Source organism: Macrotis lagotis, chromosome X (genome assembly GCF_037893015.1).
Source record: "Macrotis lagotis isolate mMagLag1 chromosome X, bilby.v1.9.chrom.fasta, whole genome shotgun sequence".
NCBI classification, from domain to species: Eukaryota; Metazoa; Chordata; class Mammalia; order Peramelemorphia; family Peramelidae; genus Macrotis; species Macrotis lagotis.
The window spans coordinates 605,381,001-605,404,103 of record NC_133666.1 but is presented as its reverse complement, the minus strand read 5'-3'; the positions used below and the strand labels follow the sequence as shown (position 1 = coordinate 605,404,103).

The window sequence follows — 23,103 nt, the reverse complement described above, 5'->3', positions numbered from 1 at the left end:
GTGGATAGAGCACTGGCCCTAGAGTCAGGAGTACCTGAGTTCAAATATGATCTCAGACACTTAATAATTACCAAGCTGTGTGGCCTTGGGCAAGCCATTTAACCCCATTGCATTGCAAAAATCTAAAAGAAATAGTTTACGCAGAATAGGAATCAGTTGTTCCTTATATATTTCGTAAAATTCATTTGTAATCCATCTGGACCTAGAGACTTTATTCGTAGGGTGTTTATTGATGGTTTCTTTAATTTCTGTTTCTGAAATGGGGATATATAAGTAACTTATTTACTCTTCTGTTAATCTGAGCAGGTTTGTTTTTATAATATTCATCCATTTTGCCCAAGTTGTCCAATTTTTTTGGCATATAGTTCAGCAAAGTAGCTCTGAATTATCTCTTTAATTTCCTCCTCCTTGGTGGTTATTTCATCCTTTTCATTTTTGTTACTTGTAATTTGGGTATATTTTTTCATTTTTTAAATCAAATTAGCCAGAGGTTTGTCTATTTTATTGGCTTTTTTTTCATAAAACCTACTCTTTGTTTTATTTATGAGATCAATGGTTTTCTTGCTTTCCATTTTATTAATCTCTCCCTTGATTTTCAGAAGTTCTAATTTGGGATATAATTGAGGTTGTTTAATTTGTTCTTTTTCTAGCATTTTTAGTTGCATACCCAATTCATTGATCTCCTCTTTCTCTATTTTATTCATATGGGCATTTAGAGATATAATTTTCCCATTGAAAACTGCCTTTGTTGTGTATCATGAATTTTGTTTTGCCTTATTATTATTATCATATTCTTGGATATAATTATTGATTATTTCTATTATTTTCCTTTTGATCCACCCATTCTTTAAGGTAAAGATACTTAATTTCTAATTAGTTCTTGGTTCTTCTTTCCCTGACCCTTTATTACATGTAATTTTTTTTGCATTATGGTCTGAGAAGTATGTATTTATTATTTCTGCCATTCTGCATTCTATTTTAAGAATTTTGTGCCATAGTATATGGTCAGTTTTGGTGAAGGTGCCATGTACTGCTGAGAAAAAGGTATATTTATTCTCTCCCCAGTAAGTTTTCTCCAGAGGTGTATCATATCTAAGCTTTCTAAGATTTTATTCATCTTCTTAACTTCTTTCTAGTTTATTTTGTTATTAGATTTATCTAGTTCTGAGAGAAGGAGATTGAGGTCTCTCATTATTAAATTTTTTCTATTTCTTCTTGTAATTCACTCAGCTTTTCCTCTAGGAATGTAGATGCTATGCCAATAGGTGCATACATGTTTAGTAATGATACAATTTAATTAACAATGTTGCCTTTTAAGAAGATGCAGTTTGCTTCCTTATACCTTTTAATGGGATTGATTTTTGCTCTTACTTTCTCTGAGATTATGATCACTCCCCCAGATATTTTTATTTCCACTGAAGCATATTATATTTTGCTCCAACCTTCTCCCTTTACACTCTGTATGTCTCTCTGCTTCATATGTGCTTATTGTAAACAACATATTTTAGCATTCTGATTTTTAATCCATTCTGCTATCTACTTCCATTTTATGGGACAGTTTAGTCCAATTACATTTACAGTTAAGAGTACTAATTCTGTATTTCCCTCCTTGCTATCTTTCTCCAATTATATTTATCTTTTCCCTTTTCTCTTTATTCCTCCTCACCAAAATTTTACTACCTTTCCCCTTTGACTTTTCTTGTAGAAATTTAATTTTATTTTCACTTATACTTTTCCTTTTATCTATTCTATTACCTTGACCTCCTTCCCTGTAGATTAAATTATATTTTTAAACCCAAGTGTGAAAATATCTTATTCCCTCACTGGGCTAAATCTATTGAATAGAATTTACTCAGCATTCACATTTTCCCTTTTTTCCCTCTAAAATTATAAATCTTTGTGCTTCTTCCCCTGGCACCCTAATATTATTATTCAGGTATCATCAATCACATTTCAATTATTTGATAACTCTTTAAGTTCCTATTGTTATCAACTATCATCACAGATTATTTACGTGCTTGTTTGATAGACAACATTGACTGAAGTTGCATCAAATATTGATTATAATCATTTTTTAGCCTTACCCCCCTTTCAAGTACATACAATCCTCCTCACATGCCAAAGTATCATCCAAAACCATATCATTCTTAAACTATTTGAAACTCTCCCCCAGGCCTATTTATTTTCACACTTTACCACCCCCCTCCAATCCCCATGCAGGGTACTTAACTCCTTGTATAGTGAAGCAGCAGACACTGATCTAATTAACTTAACTACGTGTTAAGTGAAGCACAAGACACTGATCTAATTAACTGTCTCCCTGAGAACATTACAAATGATTGTAAGTAATAAAGACATTGTCTCATATCCTCGCAGTACATGATACCCTTTTTAGACAAGGTGCCTAGGGCTTTGTGTTTAAAGTGAGTCAGAGTATAATGAGACTCTTGAGTTGAGCCCCTGTTTTTTTTCAGGGCTTTTTGTCTCTTCAATTGAGAGACAAGACCCCATCATACCCATATCCTCTTAAGGAACCTAAGTTCATTCTCTTCAATTAAATTCTACCCTTTAATTTTCCTTAGAGAAGTAAAGTTCCAAAGAATTAGAATTGTTATATCTTTCCTTTTAGGGACCAATATTTGTTTAAAACAGTTTTGTTTTTTCAATTCCCTTCTTTCATTTACCTTTTTTTATGTAAGTCTAGCTGCAAAATTGTTTCCCAACTTACTGCCTTCCTTTTATTCCTCATTGCATTAACATTATTTGTGTAAAATCATTAATTTAATGTAATAAAAATTATCCATTTTGCATTTAATAATATTTTCTATCTTTACTGATAAACTACTCCCCTTTCCTTAGATCTGACAGATAAACTATTCATTGTCTTACTAATTGGTTTACAATATTACTTTTTATGTCTAAATTCTGCACCCATTTTGAAATCATATTGGCAGAAGGTGTGAGATGTTCATTTATGCCTAGTTTCTGTCATAATATCTTCCACTTTTCCCAGTAGTTTGTTTTTTGTTTGCATTTTTTTTAAATCAAAGAATGAGTTTTTATCCCAGGAGCTCGACTCTTTGGGTTTATAAAACAAGAGATTACTATAGCCTACTATGGTAGATTTGCTACTATCTCTTTTGCACATAATCTATTCTATGATCCACCACTATATCTTAACAAGTACCAAATTGTTTTGATGATTTTAATATAATTTTATATCTGGTATAGCAAGACATCCTTCCTTTGAAATTTTTTCATTAATTCTCTTGATATTCTTGACCTTGTTTCTTTATATTTTTCCTAGCTCAACAAAGGAATTTTTTTGGAATTAAGATTGGTATTACACTGTATAAGAAATTTAATTTAGACAGAATTGCCATTTTTATTATATTAGCTTGGCCTACCCATGAGCAGCTAAGCTTTGCCTGGTTATTTACATCAACTTGTATCTGTGTGAAAAGTATTTTATAGTTGTTTTCACATAATTTCTGAGTTTGCCTTGGCAAGTAGATTATCGAGTATTTTATGATGCCTATAATTAATTTAAATGGAATTAATTCTTTTTGTATTTTTTTGCTGTCATGTCTTCTTAGTAATAAATACATATTTCAATGCAGATGATTTATGTGGGTTTATTTTTATATCCAGCACCATTTCTAAAGTTGCTAATTTTTTCAAGTAGTTTTATGGATGATTTTCTGAGGTTCTCAAAGTATACCATCATATCTCAAAGTAGGAATTTTGTTTTGTCATTACCTATTCTAATTCCTTCAATTTGCTTTTCTTCTCATTGATAACAGTAACATCTCCAATATAATATTGAATAATAGTGGTGATAATGGACATCTTATTGGGACTGCATCTGGCTCATTCTTATTACATATACTGCTTATCGTTTTATAGAACACCATTTCTTCCTATGTTCTCTAATAATTTAATAGGAAAAGGTGCTGTATTTTGTCAAAAAAATTTCAGCATTTATAGAAATAATCATATCTTTTCTGTTAGGCTTGTTATTGAGATGACCAATTATATTCATTGTTTTCCTAATATTGAACCAACCCTGAATTCCTGCTATAAATCCTACTTGATTGTGTGATATTAGTAATAACTTGCTATAATCGCTTTGCTAATAATGTATATAAAATGGTTGTATACATATTTATTATGAAAATTGACCTTTATTTTTCTACCTCTTTTTCTATTCTATCTGGTTTAGGTATCAGCACCATATTGTTGTCATAGAAGTAATTTGGCAGAACTCCTTCACCTGCTTTTTTCAACTAGTTTATTTATAATTGGAACCTAATTATTTCTTTAATGTTTTGTAGAATTCACTTGTGAATCCTTCTGGTCCTGCAGATTTTTTCTTAGAGAGTTCATTGATGGTTTGTTCAATTTCTTTTTCTGAGATGGGTTATTTCAATATTTAATTTCCTCTTTTTTTTAGTCTAGGATATTTGTAAACATTCATTTTCTTAGATTGTCAAATGTATTGGCATAGCATTGGGCAAACAAGCTCTGAAGTATTTCTTTAATTTACTCCTCATTGGTAGTGAATTCACCTTTTTCATTTTTGTTGCTGGTAATTTGGTTTTCTCCTATTTTTTTAAAAAATCAAATTAACCAAAGGTTTATGGATTTTATTGGGTTTTTTCAAAAAACAATTCTTAATTTTATTTATTCTCTAATGTTCTTACTTTTAATTTTACTAATTTCTCCTTTAATTTTCAGATTTCTAATTTTTTATTTAATTATTAACTTTTGCTTTGTTCTTTCTCCAGTTTTTTAATAGTTGCAAGTACAATTCATTACTTAGAGATTTGATATTTACCCTAATAACTGATTTGGCTATATTAGTATGCTGTCTTCTTATTGCCATTGCCTTGGATGGAATTATTAATTAATTCTATGATTTCTTGTTTGATGCATTCAGTCTTTAATATTAGGTTATTTGGTTTCCAATTACTTTTATATGTATGTGCCCATGGCCTTTTATGGCATGTGATTTTTAATGCATCATTATCTGAAAAGGATACATTCATTATCTCTAACTTTCTACATTTGATTATGAAGCTTTTTAATGCATGTTCAGTTTTTATGTAGGTGCCATGTACTGCATGGGGTAAAAAGGTATATCCTTTTCTATCCCCATTCAGTTTTCTCCAGCGGTCTATCCTGTCTAACTTCTGTAACATTCTATTTACCTCCTTAGCTTCCTTCTTGTTTATTTCATAATTACATATATCAAATTCTGAGAAATGGAGTTGAAGTCCCCCACCAATAGAGTTTTGCTGTCTATGTCTTCCAGCAACTCAAATTTAACTTCTCCTTTAAGAATTGGAATGCTATAGTACTTGGTGCATTCACATTTAGCAGTGAAATGACTTCATTGTCTTTAGTACCTTTTAGAAGAATGTAGTTTCTTCCCTTATCCCTTTTAATGAGATCTATTTTTGTATTTTCTTTGTGTGAGATAAGAATTGCTTCCCCTGCTTTTTTTACTTCACATGAAGCATAACATTCCGCTCTAGTATTTTACCTTTTTTCTATGCCCATACTTTTTTCTGAAATACTTCAAAAGTGTTTCTTCTAAGCAGAATATCGCAAGATTCTAGTTTTTAACACACTCTGCTATCTGCTTCTGTTTTATGGGAGATTCATCCCATTCACATGCACAATTATAATTACCTACACTTTTCTCTCCTTTCATCATATCCCTCTTCTCCAAGTCTTTTGCTTCTGAATATCACCTCCCTCAATTTGTGCCCTCTTCTATCAGTAATCCTTCATTTTTTCCTCTCATTCTCTTTTTTCTCTTCTTTCTTCCCTTATATCAATCCCTCCATCCCTTCCCCCTTCCCTTCCCAATTCTTAAATGGTCAGAAAATTTTCTAAAACCAACTGTTATTCTCTCTCTGAGCCAAATCCTATGAGAGTAAGGAGTTCTTACCCCTTTCTTTCCCTCTACTGCAATAGATCCTTTGTACCTCTTTTTGTTACATAATTAACTTCATTCTGCTTCTCCCTTTCTCCCATCTCATTACAATCTCCCTTTTTGTCTTAATTAAAAACTAATCCCATCAAAATCAACTTATGTCCATACCTTCATTCTAAAAATTTTCTCTCTAATTGTTATGCTTCTCATGAGTTATGAGAATCTTTCTCCTAGATAGGGATGTTACCTGTTTAATCTTATTGAATACCAGTCTTTTTTTCCTTTTCCTCTGCTTACATTTTCATGTATCTCTTGAGTCTCCTGTTTGAAGATCAGATTTTCAGTTCAGTTCTGATCTTCATCAGGAATGTTTGGAATTCATCTTTTTCATTAAGTGACCATATTTTCCACTGAAAGAAAATGTTCACTTTTAATTCCTAGTTGTAATTCAAGCTCTTTCCCTCCAGAATATGATATTCCAGTTCCTTCAATCCTTTAATGTTAATGTTAATGTTAATGGAGCCTGTAATCCTGGATGTGGCTCTTTGGTATTTGAATTGCTTCTTTCTGGCCTTTTGCAGGATTTTCTCCTTTATCTGATAATTCTTGAGTTAGACTACAATGTGTCTTGGTACTTTCATTTTGGGATCCCTTTCATGAGGTGGTTGTTGGATTCTTTCTATGATTATCTTGTCCTCTGATTCCAGGATAGGAGGGCAGTTCTCCTTGATGATTTCAGGAAGATTGTTATCCAGGATCTTCCTTTTCATCTTTTTATTTAATCATGGCATTCAGGTAGTCCATTAATTTTTAAACTATCATTCCTAATCTACTTTTCTGGTCATTTGTTTTACCAATGCAGTATTTTATATTTTCTTTTATTTTTCATTTTTTTAAAATTTTGTTTTACATGTTCTTGATGTCTCATAGAGTCATTAGCTCCCACTATTCCACTAGCTTATTTTTAAGGATGTATTTTCCTCAGTAAACTTTTGTATCTCCTTTTCCAATTGGTAAATTCTGCTTTCAAATGAGTTGTTATCTTTTTGCATTTGTCCAATTGTATTTTTTAAAAAGAATTATTTTCTTTCTACATTTGCCTAAATGTGTTTTTAAAGGAATTATTTTCTTCTCTCACTTGGTGCAAGATGCTAATTTTCTCTTACAGTTCTTTTCCCAATTTTTCCATTTGATTTTCAAAATACTTACTGAAGTCTTCTAAGAAGACATTCTGGACTGGAGACCAATTCATATTCTCCTCTGTAGTTTCAAATGTAACACCCCTTCTGCACTAGAGCTCTCCCAGAACATTCATTGCGTAGTCCAAAGTATAAAAGCCTAAGCTCCCAAAGTCAAGGATCTCAGATTATTTCCCACCTTTCCCACCATTTTTGTGCTAGGTCTCTACTTTCTGCTCTGGGCACCTGCATGCACCCCTCCATGGAGGTTATTTTTGGAAGATGTTCCACTATGTTCTTTTGTCAGTTCTGTTGTTCCAAAATCTGTTAAGAGGTTTGATTAATGTCATTTCTGAGGGAAACCCAGCTTAACAAAGTTCCTGTCTTTTCTCTGCCATCTTGACTGAAGTCTCTCTGAATAATTCTCATTTGGAATCTTCTTCCTCTGATGCATATCAAAATTCATCCAAATTTTTAAAGTATTTGTCTAAGCCACTGAAAAATGGGAGGCAAAATGATTTATCAAAAGTCATAAAAATATTTTCAAGAGTAGGACTTAATTCAGGTCCCCTAATTCCAAGACTATATTCACATTCTCTCTCAAGTTATTGGTATTATTACTAGTATTACTTGAGAAAGGAGAAAAACAAGTGACTGACAATAGTCAGAGTTGCCTTATATAAGAAGTGAAGCTTCCCCAAAACAAAAAGAATGCAGGTTGTATCTTTTTTTCCAAAGTGATTTGGTGGAAACCCATGTCATATACTAGAGTATAATCATAAAAATAATCTCTAACTAGATCTGGAGTATAGTTGTAAATAATATATATATATGTGTATATATATATGTAGATATATAGATAGATATGTCTGTATGCATACAATGGATGTCCTATAAACTTTCCAACAATTTTAAATTTTAATAGGTTAGTATTATATTTTTCACATACACTATCTGATAATAATCTTCTAAGGAACAGTAGAAAATACAAGTGCTAATATCTTATTTATCAAGTAAAGAATATGAGGCAGAAAGAATTCATTCTACTTGCTGAAAGTGTAAAATTTAGTAATTTACTGTATCAGTACTGAAATCCAGTTTCTTTACACAAAATAGGAAATTTTCTGATTACTGATTCCCAACCTGATGAAACCTTCAGCCATTTTAAGAAAAATAATTTTAGTCTTTCAATGATAGTGGGAGTAGAAGAGGAAGAAATCTGAGATCGGAAAGGGACTAGCCAAGATTAATGGAGAATAATTTCACTTCTTTTCCATCCTCATTGTTCATTTTGTTTGAAATTCTTCAAGAATGAAGATAAAAAATTCTAGATATATGATTCAGATGAAATGTATGATAATGAAACATTAAAATATCAAATATATAAATTAAAATCATATATAATAATAATAATGTGAATCTTGGTCATATATTTTCTGTATTTGATAGCCTATCACATGAAAAAAATCTTATACTGATTATTAACAAAGGATAGAAAGAAAAACAGTAGTTTGATATTGCAGTGAAACAGATTTAGATTTGATGCCATAAATAACATTTTAATGAGATAAGTTCATTCAGAAATAGGAAGTCATTTGTAGGAGGTGATAACATTTCCCCCATTCTCAAATCTTTCAAGCAAAGGATTATAGATCACATAGGAATCCTGAAGAGGACATTTTTATTTAGACACTGATTGGGATCAGATGTATACTGACTAGTAGAGCACTTTTCAGTTCTCAGATTCTGGGATGGGAGATATGAGAATGAAGATTGAAATCTTAGAATAGTAGTAAGAGCATTAGTCTAGGGACTGTGGTTTCTAGAAGAATGTGACTTCTACAAGGTCAATATAAGTTTATGGAAATTGAGTAGGAAGATTTGAATTGAACATTAAGTTCCATTAATTTTACAGATGAGGAAATTTGAGTTGGGAGAGGTAAAACATTTTTCCTGTTTCATAAGTAACAAATGTTGGAGACAGATTCTGAAACTAAGATTTTCTGACTGTAGGATCATTTCTCTATTATGTAATACTATCTCATTTGTAATCCCACAAATATTATTCAATAATAGCATTACCTGTAAAAGAAAGCATCTTTGATGTATCACCTCACACCTCTTTGACTAGCCAATATGACCAGAATGGACAATAATCAGTGTTGGAAGCGATGTCGGAAAATCTGGAACACTAATTCATTATTGGTGGAGTTGTGAACTCATCCAAACTTTCTGTAGAGCAATTTGAAATTAGTCCAAAAGGTAATAAAAATGTGCATAACCTATGATCCAGCCATACCACTACTGGGTCTATACCCTGAAAAGATCATGAAAAAATGTAAAATATTCATAGCAGCTCTATTTGTGGCAGCAAAGAAATGGAAATCGAATGAATGTCCATCAATTGGAGAATGGCTGAAAAAATTGTGGTATATGTATGTCATGGAACACTATTGTCCTATTAGAAACCAGAAGGGATGGGCATTCAGAGAAGCCTGGAAAGACATGACTGAACTGATGCTGGGTGAGATGAGCAGAACCAGAAGAATATTGTACATCATAACAGCAACTTGAGGTTGATGATCAATCTTAATGGACTTGCTCATTTCATCAGCACAACAATCAGGGATGTTTAAGGGTATCTGAAATGGAGAATATGATCTGTATCCAAAGAAGAATTGTGGAGTTTAAACAAAGCCAAAGACTATTACATTTAATTATAAAAATTTTATCTTATTATGTAATTTTGCTATCTCTTACATTTTATTTTTTCCTAAATTATATTGTTGCTCTCTCAACACATTCAATTTTGATCAGTGTATAGCATGGAAACAATATAAAGACGATTACACTGCTTTCTGTGGGGCAGAGAGGAAAGCAAGATTAGGGGGAAACTTGTAAAATTCAAAACAACAACAACAACAAAAAGAATAGCATTTGCTTCCCTCCCAATATTCCATACCAATGTTGTCAACTCAAATATGAATTGACTGAAAATTAAGTTCGAAATACAGAAAGTAATACTACATACAATACATACAATAAAAACACTACATACAATAACACATACAAAAATATTTTGGGAAGGGGGAAATAGGACAATGGAGTTAAGTGACTTACCCAAGTTCATACAGCTAGTAAGTTGGTACTCTATCCACTATGCCACCTAGCTGCCTAACTATATATTTACTTATTTTGTTAAACAATTTCCAATTACATTTTAATATGGTTGGTCATATCCTGGAGTATTTCTAGTCTTGAGTGTGATGTGGGACCTCTCATATAGACTGGTACCTCCTTGCCTTACTGCCACATTGCCATTACTTCCATGACCATTGGCATGACTATTACCTTAACTACCACAGTAGATGTCTGTTTTTTCACAATATGTTTCTTTCATCAATACCATCTTTAGGAAAAACTGAGATTTGACCAGATAATCTTTTCCTACAAATTTTCCCTTGACTCTGAACATGAAAAAACAGATTATAATCATACTGGACAAGAGAATTATCCAAATTATATAAAGATTTATTTGTGAAAAGGATTAAACATTATGAATGATCCTGAAGGGAGAAATATATAAAAAATGCATCTAAGTTACATAGAAGGAGATTTCATATTCCTAAAAGAAAAATTTGTCTAATATTTAGAGTTGTTTAGCAATGGAAAATACTGTTTCAGGTGATAAGTTGCCTATCACAGGAAGCATTCGTTTGGTATTGGATAAATTATTGTAAGTGATGCTATAGAAAGAATCTAAGCTTTACCCATGAGTTGGACATAAATAGAAACTTTTTAACTCTAGGCTTTTGGGTTTTGTTTTGCTTTTTCTTTTAAAGGTAAGGCCCAAATTTTCATTTTTTCCTGAATTACTGTAGTTAACTAAGTTTCCAATCTCCAGTCTTAAATGATTATATGGAAGTTAGACTTGCAAGAGATTTTAGAGTACATTTAGTGTCTTCTTATAAACTCTCCAACCGTATGTGATTGAGTTAATCTTTTTAGTATATAGTTTGAATTTTAGAATGGTCAAATTACATCCATAACACTGTCCCCACATGAATACAAGCAACTCACTTGTCTTTGCACTTGTAGAACAAAGAGCAGCAACACCTTCTTTTCTATCTAAACAAAGAAACAGATAATGCCCTTTTGTAAGAAAAGAACATGGCAAGCAGTCTGTGCATGACTTGGTGAATATCAGGAGATAATTTATGAACCTTTGACTGCATTCTTCTGTTTTTCTCTTTTTGGCATAGGTCGGAGATCAACAATCGTTACAATGGGAATGTTCAGACTTGGGGGTTATCTAGTGAGTAATTTTGAGTTTTGGTGTTTGACAGTCCTTAAAGTCCAAAGTGAGTCACATTCCTCCTAGAGGAAAAAAAAAACTGTTTAGTAGACAAACTACCACTGAAGGGAACTTGATTGTCAGAACATTTACTTACTTTCTCTTTGACTTTTAGAAGACATTTTCAATTCCCAAAAAACAAACAATAATAGAAAATATCAACTCAAAATTGAAATGGCAAGAGTTTTTCCAGGTGAGCATATACTCTAAGAACTATATTTCTATTGACTAGAACCCTGTTATATTAAAGAAGAGTATATCATACAAAGAGTATCTGTTTGCAGTCAGTGGACTCAATCTGTTGCATGAGAAGTTTAGAAAATCTGTACTTCGTCTATGCTACGAGATGTTGCTCTGAGTTACCCAGATTTTACAAGTTCAAGTTATGTATGGATGAACAATATTTATTTGAAAGTAACAAAGCAATTTTCTTACTTTTAAGGAGCAAGATGAACTATATTGAGTAATCATTGTACTGTAATGCACAATGGACAGAAGGTTAAGCCTAGAGTCAGGAAAATTTATCTTCATGAGTTCAAATGTGTTCTTAAACACTTACAAACTGGTTGACCCTGAGGAAATTATTTAACCCTGTTTGCCTCAGTTCCTCATGTGTAAAATGAGCTAGAGAAGGAAAGGCACATCACTCCACTATCTTTGCCAAGAGATCCCTAAATGATATCGCAAAGGGTCAGATGCAACTGAAAAATGATTGAACTGAAAATGCTAATGGGCTTGGCAGAACTCACTGTGTTTTTATATTTTCTAAGCAATGTGAAATACAATTTGTACAACAGTAGTAATAAAAGCAGTCCTAGTGGTATTAGCAATTACATAGATTAACTGATCTTTTCTGTATTAATTTTGATGTGGCAGGAGAAAGGCACATTTTTCCACAGAAATATCTCTTGTAATAGAATCAATTTTAAATATTAGAAGGTCATTTATTTGGATCAAAGTTTCCCCATTTTAAAAAGTCCTTCTGTCTGTCTGCTTCTCTATTTCTAGCAGACAAATACTGTTTATTTGTAAAAATAATATTGAATTAAAGTTTTCAAGACACTTTGCAAAGATGTTATTTGATCCTCACAACAACCTTGTGAAGGAAGATACACTTATCCCAATTTCTAATACTATATTGAATAGTAATGGTGATAATTGGCATCCTTGTTTCAGCCCAGATTTTATTGGAAATGCTTCGAGTTTATTCCCATTACATATAATTTTTGTTAATGTTTTAGATAGATACTACTCATTATTTTAAGGAAAACTCAATTTATTCCCAAACTTTCTAGGGTTTTTAATAGCAATGGATGTTGTATTTTATCAATGGCTTGTTCAAACATCTATTGAGATAATCATATGATTTCTGTTGGTTTTGTTATTGACATGTTCAATTATGTTGAGTGTTTTTCTAATATTGAAACATCCCTGTGTACCTGGTATTAATACTTTCTGATCATAGTGTATTATCCTAGCAATAAATTGTGGGGTCATTGTTGAATTTTTATTTAAGATTTTTACAACAATGTTCATTTAGGAAGGTTGGTCTATAATTTTCCCTGTCTGTTCTGGTTCTTCCTGGTTTAGGTATCTGCCCCATGTTGGTCACATGAAAGGAATTTGACAGAATTCCTTCTTTTCCTATTTTTTTAAAAATAGTTTATATAGAATAGAAATTAATTGTTTCTTAAATGTTTGGTAGAATTCACCTGTAAATACATCTGGAGCTAGAGATGTTTTCGTAGGGCATTTATTGATTATTTTTTCAATTTCTTTTTCTGAAAAGGGGTTATTTAAGTATTTCATTTCCTCTTCTGTTAATCTGGTCAATTTGTATTTTTGCAAATATTCATCCATTTAATTCAGAATGTCAAATTTAGTGGAATATAGTTAGACTAAGTAGCTCCAAACTATCTCTTTAATTTCCTTCTCATTGGTGGTTAGTTCATCTTTTTTATTTTTAATACTGGTAATTTGGATATCTTTTCTTTTTTTAATTAGATCGACCAAAAGTTGTTCTATTTCATTGGTTTTTCATAAAACCAACTCTTAGTTTTTTTTAGGAGATCAATTGTTTTCTTTTTATCAATATTAGTCTCTCCTTGATTTTAAGAATTTCTAATTTAATTGGGCATCTTTAATTTGTTCTTTTTCTAGCTGTCTTAGTTGCATGTCAAATTCACTGATCTCCTTTTTCTTTATTTTATTCATAAAAGCATTTAGAGATGTAAAGTTTCCCCTCAAAACTGCCTTGACTGCATCCCACAAATTTTGGTGTGATGTCTTAATATTTTCTTGGATATAATTATTGATTATTTCTATTATTTGCTATTTGACCCCCCCCATTATTTAAGATGGAGATATTAATTTACAATTATTTTTTATTTTATTTTTCCATGACCCTTTATTACATATAAGTTTTATTGCATAATGGTCTGAGAAGTGTGTATTTATTATTTCTGCCTTTCAGCATTTGATAATTTCCCATGTACTTACAGAAAAAAGGTATATTCTTTTTAAGTCCATTAGGTTTTTCTCCAGAGGTCTATCATATCTAAATTTTCTAAGATTTTATTCACCTTAACTTCCTTCTTTTTTATTTTGTGGTTAAATTTATCTAGTTCTGAGAGAGGTAGTTTGAGGTCCCCAATTATAAAAGTTCTGCTATCTATGTCTCCTTGTAATTCACTCAGCTTTTCCTCTAGGAGTTTGGATGCTATACCACTAAGTGCATAGATATTTAATAATGATATAGCTTCATTACCAACAGTGCCTTTTAAGAAAATGTAGTTTCCTTCTTTATGCCTTTTAAGAAGATTGATTTTTTTGCTTTTTTAGCTTTTATTTTATCTGTGATCAGGATTGTTACTCCTGATATTTTTTTAACTGAGGCATAATATATTTTGCTCCATCCTTTTACCTTTACTCTTTGTTTATTTCTGTGCTTCAAATGTGTTTCTTATAAACAATATATTTTAGAATTCTGCTTTATAATTCATTCTACTATCCAGTTCCATTTTATGGAACAGTTCATCTCATTCACCTTTGTACTTAAGATTGCTAATTCTGTATTTCCCTCATGCTATCTTTCCCCATTTATATTTTTCTCTTTCCTTTCCTCTTATTCCACCTCAAAAAAATTTTACTCCTTTTCTCCTTTAAATTTTTCTTTTAAAATTCAACTTTCAGTTTATTTTCACTTCTCTCTTTGTCTTCCCTTTTATTTTTCTCTCATCTTTCCCTTCCCCATCTTCCCCTTCCCTGCAGATTAGGATAGATTTTTTTAAACCCAAGTAGGGATGTATTTTATTCCCACTCTGGATCAAATCTATTGAATAGAATTTATTCAATGTTCACACTCTCCCTTCTCTCTCTCTAAAATTATAAATCTTTTTTTAAAAATATTTGCAACTTGCGCAAGGCCACACACCTAGGTGGTCACATTTGAACTCAGGTACTTCTGACTCCAGGGCCAGTGCTCTATCCACTGCACCACCTAGCCACTCCTAAAATTATAAATTTTTGTGCCTCTTCTCCTGGTGTTATTTATCACTCAAGTACTATTAATCATTATCATCAATCATAGTTTTATTATTTGATTGTTTGATAAATGCATTGTTATCAATGTATCATCACAGATTGATTGCTTGATTGATTGATAAACAACATTGTCTCAAATTACATCAAATTTTAATTATAATCATTTCTTACCTTACCCCCTTTTCAAGTACTCTCCAAGGACACACAATGCTCCTCATGAGACAAAGTATCATCCAAATCATTTCTTGAACTATTTGTACTCCTCATAAGTCTATTTTTTCTCACACTTTACTCCCTCTCCCCACCCAGGGTACTTAACCTCTCGTTAAGAGAAATAAGGATTAAGTCAAACCTTGATTTAATTAACTACAAGTATCTTAAAGGGCTCTAATCACTGGGAGGCTCTGGAGGTACCACTTGAGAACTTCTCAAATGATTCTAAATTCAGGACAGCCCAGTTTATCATGCCTTCATTAGACAATTTGCCAAGCATTTGTCAGCAGGACTGAATTCAAGTGGGTCAAAGGATAATGAGACAATTAAGTTTAAAATTAACTCTCCTGGTTTTCCTCAGGGCTTTGTTCCTCAAACATAATGAAGTCATTTTGGACCTCTTCAATAGAGAGACAAGACTCAATTTATACCCATATCCTTTAGGTCCAATCTATTCAATTATATTTGATCCTTTAATTATCCTGAGAAATAAAATTCTCAAGAATTAGAAGTCTTATATCTTCTCTTTAGGATTGGATACAATTTGATGGTCTTGACCAACATTTGTTTGTTTTGCTTTATTTTGTTTTTTTTCCTTTCCCTTTTAATTTACATTTTTATGCAACTCTTGAGTTGTGTATTTGGTGATTGAATTCTTTTTTCAATTCTGTTCTTTTTTTTCAGGAAATTCTCTATTTCATTGAACATCTGTCTTTTCCCCTGACAGTTTTTGTTGAATTTTGCAGGATACTGCATTTTGGGTTGTAATCCCAGGTCCTTTGCTCTCCAATATATGGTATTCCAGATGTTCTGTTCCTTTAATCCTGAGGCTCATATGTCCTCTATGTGTCTGATTGTGTTTCCTTTTTATATAATTTTTTTTTTCTTTTTGCTGCTTGCAGTATTCTTTCCTTAATTTGAGAGTTCTAGAATTTGGCTGTAACATCTCTTGGATTTTTTATCCTGGAATCTCTTTCTGAGGGCTTCCGTGTATTCTTTCAGTGGTTATATTGTCTTCTTGTTCTAGCAGATTTGAGCAGTTTTCCCCAACAATTTACTTCATGGTGCTTTCTAAGTTCGTTTTTGATCTAGGTTTTCTAGTAGTCCCAATGATTCATAGATCATCTCTCCTGATCTATTTTCCAGATTATTTTTTTTCCCTAAAACATGCTGATTTTTTTTTCCCAATTTTTTCAGCCTTTTAATTTTTTTGATGGAATCTTGTAGTCTCATAAATTCATTGATTTCTATTTGTTCAATTCTAATTTTTAGGATTTTGTTTTCTTCAATTACCTTTTGTGTTTCCTTTTCAAAGGTGTTAAATTATCTGGTCAATTTTTCATAATTTTCCTGCATGACTCTCATTTCTTTTTTCCATTTTCTTCATCTTTTCTTCTTTGTTTTTTATTTTTTTTAAACTCTTTGATGAACTTTTGGATTTGAGTCCAATTCATGGACTCGTTTGAGACTTCCCTGTGAGTGATTTTTCACTGATATCTTCTTCTGACTTGGTATTGTTATCATGTTTATCTGCAAAGTAGTTTTCTATTTTGAGTGAGCACTCTTTCAGCTTTTTTGCTCATCTTTGCTGTTTTAGCTTTGCTCCTATGGTATAGGGAGTTTTAGATTCTGCGTCTGGGGCCTGATCCCTAGTTTGTCATTGGCCAAGATGTTGGCTATTGCAGTTTAGGCTTTGCCTTAGCAAAAGTTTATTTTCTCCTTTAAGCCCAGGTTCTGAATTAGCAGTTGTTTGTTCCTGATCCACTTCTGTCTTATGTCCATGTTCCCAAGGTTTAGTTTGTGTTTAGGGTTGGGACCTTCCCATCTGGCTTGCTATCTAGCTCTCAGGACTTGGATTACAATGTGACTAAAAGGCTCCTTCTGGCTTTCCCACTCTCCTGCCTCCTGGGCTTTATTTCCCCTTTTCCTCCAAAGAGACAGATCCTTACTCCATGATGTCTACCATTGAAAAATTCTTTGAATCTTCTCTTTGTCTTGGGTGGGTGGGGGATCTGTTGTTTGAATTTCAGTGCAGAAGCTTCATTTATCTTTGGTAGGGAAAAGCTCTGGGAGCATATTAGCTTCACATTGTCATCTTGGCTCCATTCTGGAAGTTTCCTCAATTGGATTAGCTTCATTCAGCTGGTATTTAATTGCCAGAAACTTCAGCAGAAGCCATATGATATAGGAGAAAGGGGCTTGAATTGAATCAAAAAAATCTGATTGTATTTCTAAGTGGCTAAAATTCTGGATTTGAAGTTAAGACAACCAGAATACTAATCCTGCCCAAAACATTTACTATCTATAAAATAACAGACATTTCACTTAACTTTTCTCTGCCTCAGCATTCTTATTAACAAAAATTCCTTCTTCACACAGTTTTTTATAAAGATAAAATGAAATAATATAAATCAAATGCTTTGTCATAATTAAAAGAATTATGTAAATGTTTGCTATCATATTCTTCTTCTTATTATTACTCATTGATTTGTTCAGTTCTTTAATCATTGTAAATCCCTATGCTTTTCATCACTTACTAGACTTTTGGGGAGTAAATTTTTCCATCTGAAAGTATTTTTCAATATCTAAATTTCTGTTCATAGAATGATAAATTAAAAGGTCTTGAGAAATTTTCTAGTCCTAGAGGTTCTTAGTCCATTAGTCGCAGATCCCCCAATGTGTTAGCAAACTGATTGTGTGAGACATATGATTTTAAATAAATGTATCTGTCTCTGTCTTTCATATATATATATATATATATATATAAACATATATATGAATTTTATTTTATGTTAAATATTTTAACTTAAAATTTTACATAATTTATTTTAAATGTGCATTTTAAAGATAACTTTGATTATAATTTGTTTTATTTGTAATTCTTTATTTTTTTATTTTATGTACATAAAAATAATACATAGTCCATAATATGCAAAAAGTTTTAGGGTTTCCTTATCTATAATTCTCTTATATAATTTGTTTCAAAACTAAAAATGTATTAAATGATAGTTAAGCAATAAACACAAAAGTCTCTACTATATACCAATCACAGGCTCAATGATATGTTTATAAACAGGAAATAACAAAAAAGTGGAACTAGAATTAAGAATGTACATGGTAAATGGTTACCTGCTGAATTAGGGTCCAAACCTACTTTCATGACATTTGAAAAGTCATTTATCCTCCATACTCCTTGGTTTCATCATCTATAAAAAGTGTTGGATTATGTGGCATCTAAGGTGCCTTTCAGCTTTCAATCAATCATCATATAGTCTTTTCCATTTTTATTACATAATTGTGAAGAGGCCAGGGCCAACTTGAATTAACAAAGAGCCTACAAGCAGGGGATTCATTGGAAGAAGAATGTTCTTTGTTAATTTTCATGTTTGATTTCCAGAGATTATCAATGAATTCTTTCCATTTGAATTTCATTTTTTTATGTTCAGAAGTTCTGGGCAGTTCTCATTTATTATTTCCTGCATTATCATATTAAAATTTCTTAACCTGTCATATTTCTTCAGGAAACCTATGGACAATAGGTTGTCTCTACACATCCTGTCTTTTTTTTTGTTTGGATGATTTGTTTGAATCATGAGTATATTTTCTTTCAATGTTACTGCTTTTTGCTAATTTTCTCGATTGTCCTTTATTTCTGTATATTTGCATTCGGAGTCCATTGTTTTCTTTTGATTCTTTGTTGGGACTTCCCAACAAAAATTCAAATAATTCTTTTCTGTCCATTTTTTTTATGTAATTTATAAATTCTGCTCTCATAGTTTAACTTTTGTTTTGAACCACTCAGGAATAGATGTTGTTTTATGTTCTCAACTTCCACAGAGTCTCTTATCTCATTAAATTTTGGATGATTTTCCTTTGTTCTGCAATATTTATTCAGATGACTAAACTCACTTGATCTGAAGATCATAGTTCTTTCAGCTATTAATGATTTCCCTGTTGATTCATGTTATGTTCAAGGTTTTTGTTTTTTTCTTTCTGAGACCTTTAGTAATATCAGTTTTGTTTCTCCTTTATTTGTCTGCATTACTCACTTTCTAAGTTTCTGACATACTCCTCTTTTTCTGATTATTTCCATGGGGATCAAATCTCAAAAATCTCCACCTCCTTCCACACAGGCCAAGTCACTGTACACCAGACTGGGTCTCTGCTCCAGGTGACATTTAGTGAAAGACCTGGCTGGCTAATGAGTGCCTTCCCTCAGCCTTAGTAGAGGGATATAGAGAAGAACCCTCCCTCCCCTTCCTACAGAATCTGTTCCATTAAGTGCCCTGCTCCACTCCCTCTATTCCTCCATTCTTTGGCAAAGCATGGGGCAGTTCAGCAAAATACTACACAGATGCTATTGGTCTGACTTTTGTAATTTGGGTCCCTGAGGCTCTAGTAGCAGGGATCATCCCTGATCTGTATGGTATTAAATTTGAAGACCAGGCAAGGATCCAACCCCCTTTCTATTTTTGCAGCATAAAATGGTTTCCATCAAGGGCTATGTGATCCCCACAACCCTCCATAAGAGCTAGGAAAGAGTCAGAGGAGACCCTGGTGTAGTGTGGATTGGGTAGCATGATATATGACAAAAGGATGCTAACTGAGCTCAGTGCAGAGGATTGTTTATTTTCCTTGCTTAAATTTCAAGTATCCTGATTCATGGAGACAGCTGAAATTTCTTCATCTTTGTCACTTAATTCCTCTTTTACAAAGATTTGAGAGGTTGGGGGGAATCAGAGAAAGTGTCAAGCCCTCCATCCATTTTATTAAGAGACCTTTCCTTTGTGTTTGTCTTTACTACTTAATTGTCTAAATTTTCCAATCATAAAAGTCATAAGTGAACCATATATATTAACATGACAATGGAGTTGGACTAAACTTTATCACCTACAGTTCTGCAGTCATTCTTCCTATTCTTCTGCCTTCCCACCAAAAATAAAAAATAATTATTATTACAATTTACCAATGGTTCCTAATGAATAAAGTCCATAATGAGATCTCTTATCCTCACCCCCCACATCCAAAGAGTTAGCAAATCCTGTTGCTAACCTAGTTCAAGCCTTTTGATGTAGATTCTTGCTATGCTGAATAAATAGATCTCCCTGCTTCAAATTTCTCTCCACTCCAATTTATCCTACAATCAGCCACTGACAGAATTTTTCCTTAAAGCATAGATTTGAGCATGTCCCGTGTTACACCTTTTCTTAACAAACTACAGTGACTCCTTACTCCCTCTAGGATTAACAGTAAGCTATTCTGTTTGGCATTTAAAAGTTTTCACATACTTTTCCCAATTCTTATTTCCAGTCTTCTAACAAATCATTTCCTTCTACACACAATAAGATATAGTCACACTGACTTTCTTGCTCTTCCTTACACCTCACTAAGCAATTATCTCCTATCTCTATAACTTTGCATTGACTGAAATGCTGTTTCTCCTCCTCTTTGACAATCAGAATATCTGGTTCTCTTTAACATTTGACAGAAGTGCCACTTTTTGCAATGATATTTTTCTGGATCTCCTTAGTTGCTATGCTCTTTATTCGAATGATATTTTATGTCAATTTTGCATTTATCTTCTATATACCAATCTAAATAATGCCTCATTAGATTGTAAACTCTTTGAAGGCAGGGATTGGATTTTTTTTTCTTTATTGCATCCTCAGAGCTATCACAATACCTGCCAAATAAAAGAATTCAATATTTTTACCATGGAGTAGAAGACAAGCTAGTATTTTAATTTATATTATATTAATTTGGCTCCCATGTCCTCCACCAGATTCTAGGTTCAATGAAGACAGCAGTATATTTAATTCATCTTTCCATCTTTTGGCTATGTTCCCACATTTCTTCTTTCCACCCAGAAGGCCAATATGCCAGTTCAAATTAACATCATGCATGCTTGGATTATTTAATAGAATCCCATTTGGTTTACCAAACTTGTTTCCCTTGACTCCAATGCAGGCAACACACAGCTGCCAAAGTGATTTCCCTAATGCTCAGTTTTGTCTATGTCACTCCTCAACTCAATACTGACTCTTGTCTCTGGGCTAGAATATAACCTCCTTTATTATTTTTCTTTTAAAGTTTTTGACAACTCTATTCCAACCTGACTCACAGGTTGCTTGGGAAAATCAAATGAGATAAAATATTTTAAGTGCTCTGCAAAATTTATTATCTTCCCAAGATGAATATATATTATTGCTCTTCCCATATGCCATAGTTCAGCCAAACTGGCTTTCTGTCTGTCATTCCACATTTCATCACTGTGCCTTTGTACTTGCAACCTCCAATGTCTCACCTATGATCCTTAGAATTTCTATTTCCCTTTGAATTTCAGCTCAAGGGCCATTTTCTACATGAGATCTTTGTCTGATCTATGCTCCATTCTGTTTGCTGGTACACTCTCTACCCCACCAAATTTATTGTCTTTCATTTCATATGTATGGAAAAAAGGGGCCCAGGTCTATACTTCAGAGTATATATAAAGGTGTTTTATGACAATATCTGGTCAATTAACCACACTATTAATAATGAATTTGTTATAGGTGGCTTATCTTAAAACAAGTGTACATTCAAACAAAAGCATTAGGCCAAAGGAAGATTTTCTCTCCCTTTCCTGAAGAGATAAGCATTTGATTTAGTCAGATAATTTAGTTAACTTTGTTGTTGTTGTTGTTATTCAGTTGCTTGAGTAGTGTCAAACTCCTCATGACCCCATTTGTTTTTTTGGGCGGGTTGGGGAAGGGCAAAAATAATGGAGTGGTTTGCCATTTCCTTTTCTAGCTCATTTTAGAGATGAGAAACTGAGGCAAACTAAATTAAGTAACTTGACTAGGGTCACACAATGAATAAGTTCCTGAGGCTGAACTTGAACTCATGAAGATGATCATGTCTTCTTAATTCCAAGTCAAGTTCTTTATCCATTTCACCATACATTCAATCAATGTACATTTACATACATTAAGGACCTGCTGCATGCAAAAAAACGTATTAAGAAATGGGAACAGTAATTTCAAAAATAAATACATGGGGAGCCAGCTTTCATAAGCTGCTTATAATCTAGTAGGGGAAGACAATACACACACACACACACACACACACACACACACAAAACACAAGCTGAAAAGTCTTTGGAATTGGTGGGTAAGGTAGAAAGAAGAATCTTGGGCAGAGATAAGATATGAGTGGGAAATAAGTGGGAAATCAAGGCTAGACTTGTATGGAGGTCTCCAGAGGAGCTTGGAGCCCTCTTATTGAAGGGGTCCCAAAGACAAAGGGTGTTGATGAGATGAGATTGAAGACCTTTAAATTTCCAGGTCATGAGGAAAAAGCGTAAGTGACCTATTTTTCCTAAACAGATAACAGAGAAACATGGGTCCATGACCATGCTGTTGACTCTCTCCCTATTAATTTTGTTCTTTCTTGTCTTAGTTGGAGGAGTATTGATGATGGAATGGAATATGCTTTGATTTGGTAAGTTCTGAAAGTTCCTGTTATCAACTTGTTGGAAGTACAGTATCAGAAGTCCTTGCTTCAGTTTGTGGGTAGCTAAGTCTAGTGAGGAAGCAATCCTCAAGTGATTTACTCAACTTAACACAGTAGCAGATAGCAAGTACCCCAAAAAGGAGAAAGAGGGGCAACTGCTCTACCTTTTGCAGAATAAAACTTTTAGGGGCGAATATTTTGTGGCAGTTCCATACCCCTTCTGTTTGCTGGTACATTCTCTATTTCACCAAATTTATTTTGCACCATTTCATATGTACTGGGTATATACATATTCAGTAAACTTGCTTCTGTAATTGCATGAAAAAAAATGGAAAGAAAGGGTCTAGTTCCACACTTCAGAGTATATGCAGGTATTTTATGAC

The 23,103-nt window shown here is 32.7% G+C and overlaps 1 long non-coding RNA gene across 1 annotated transcript in view; it reads left to right on the top strand.

The window, feature by feature from the left end:
• LOC141497778 (uncharacterized) overlaps positions 1–23,103 on the top strand; it is a 95,899-nt gene that overhangs the window by 14,853 nt on the left and 57,943 nt on the right. The window contains exon 3 of the long non-coding RNA XR_012471448.1: positions 22,667–22,708. This is a non-coding gene — a long non-coding RNA (uncharacterized LOC141497778). The remainder of the gene's footprint in view (positions 1–22,666; positions 22,709–23,103) is intronic.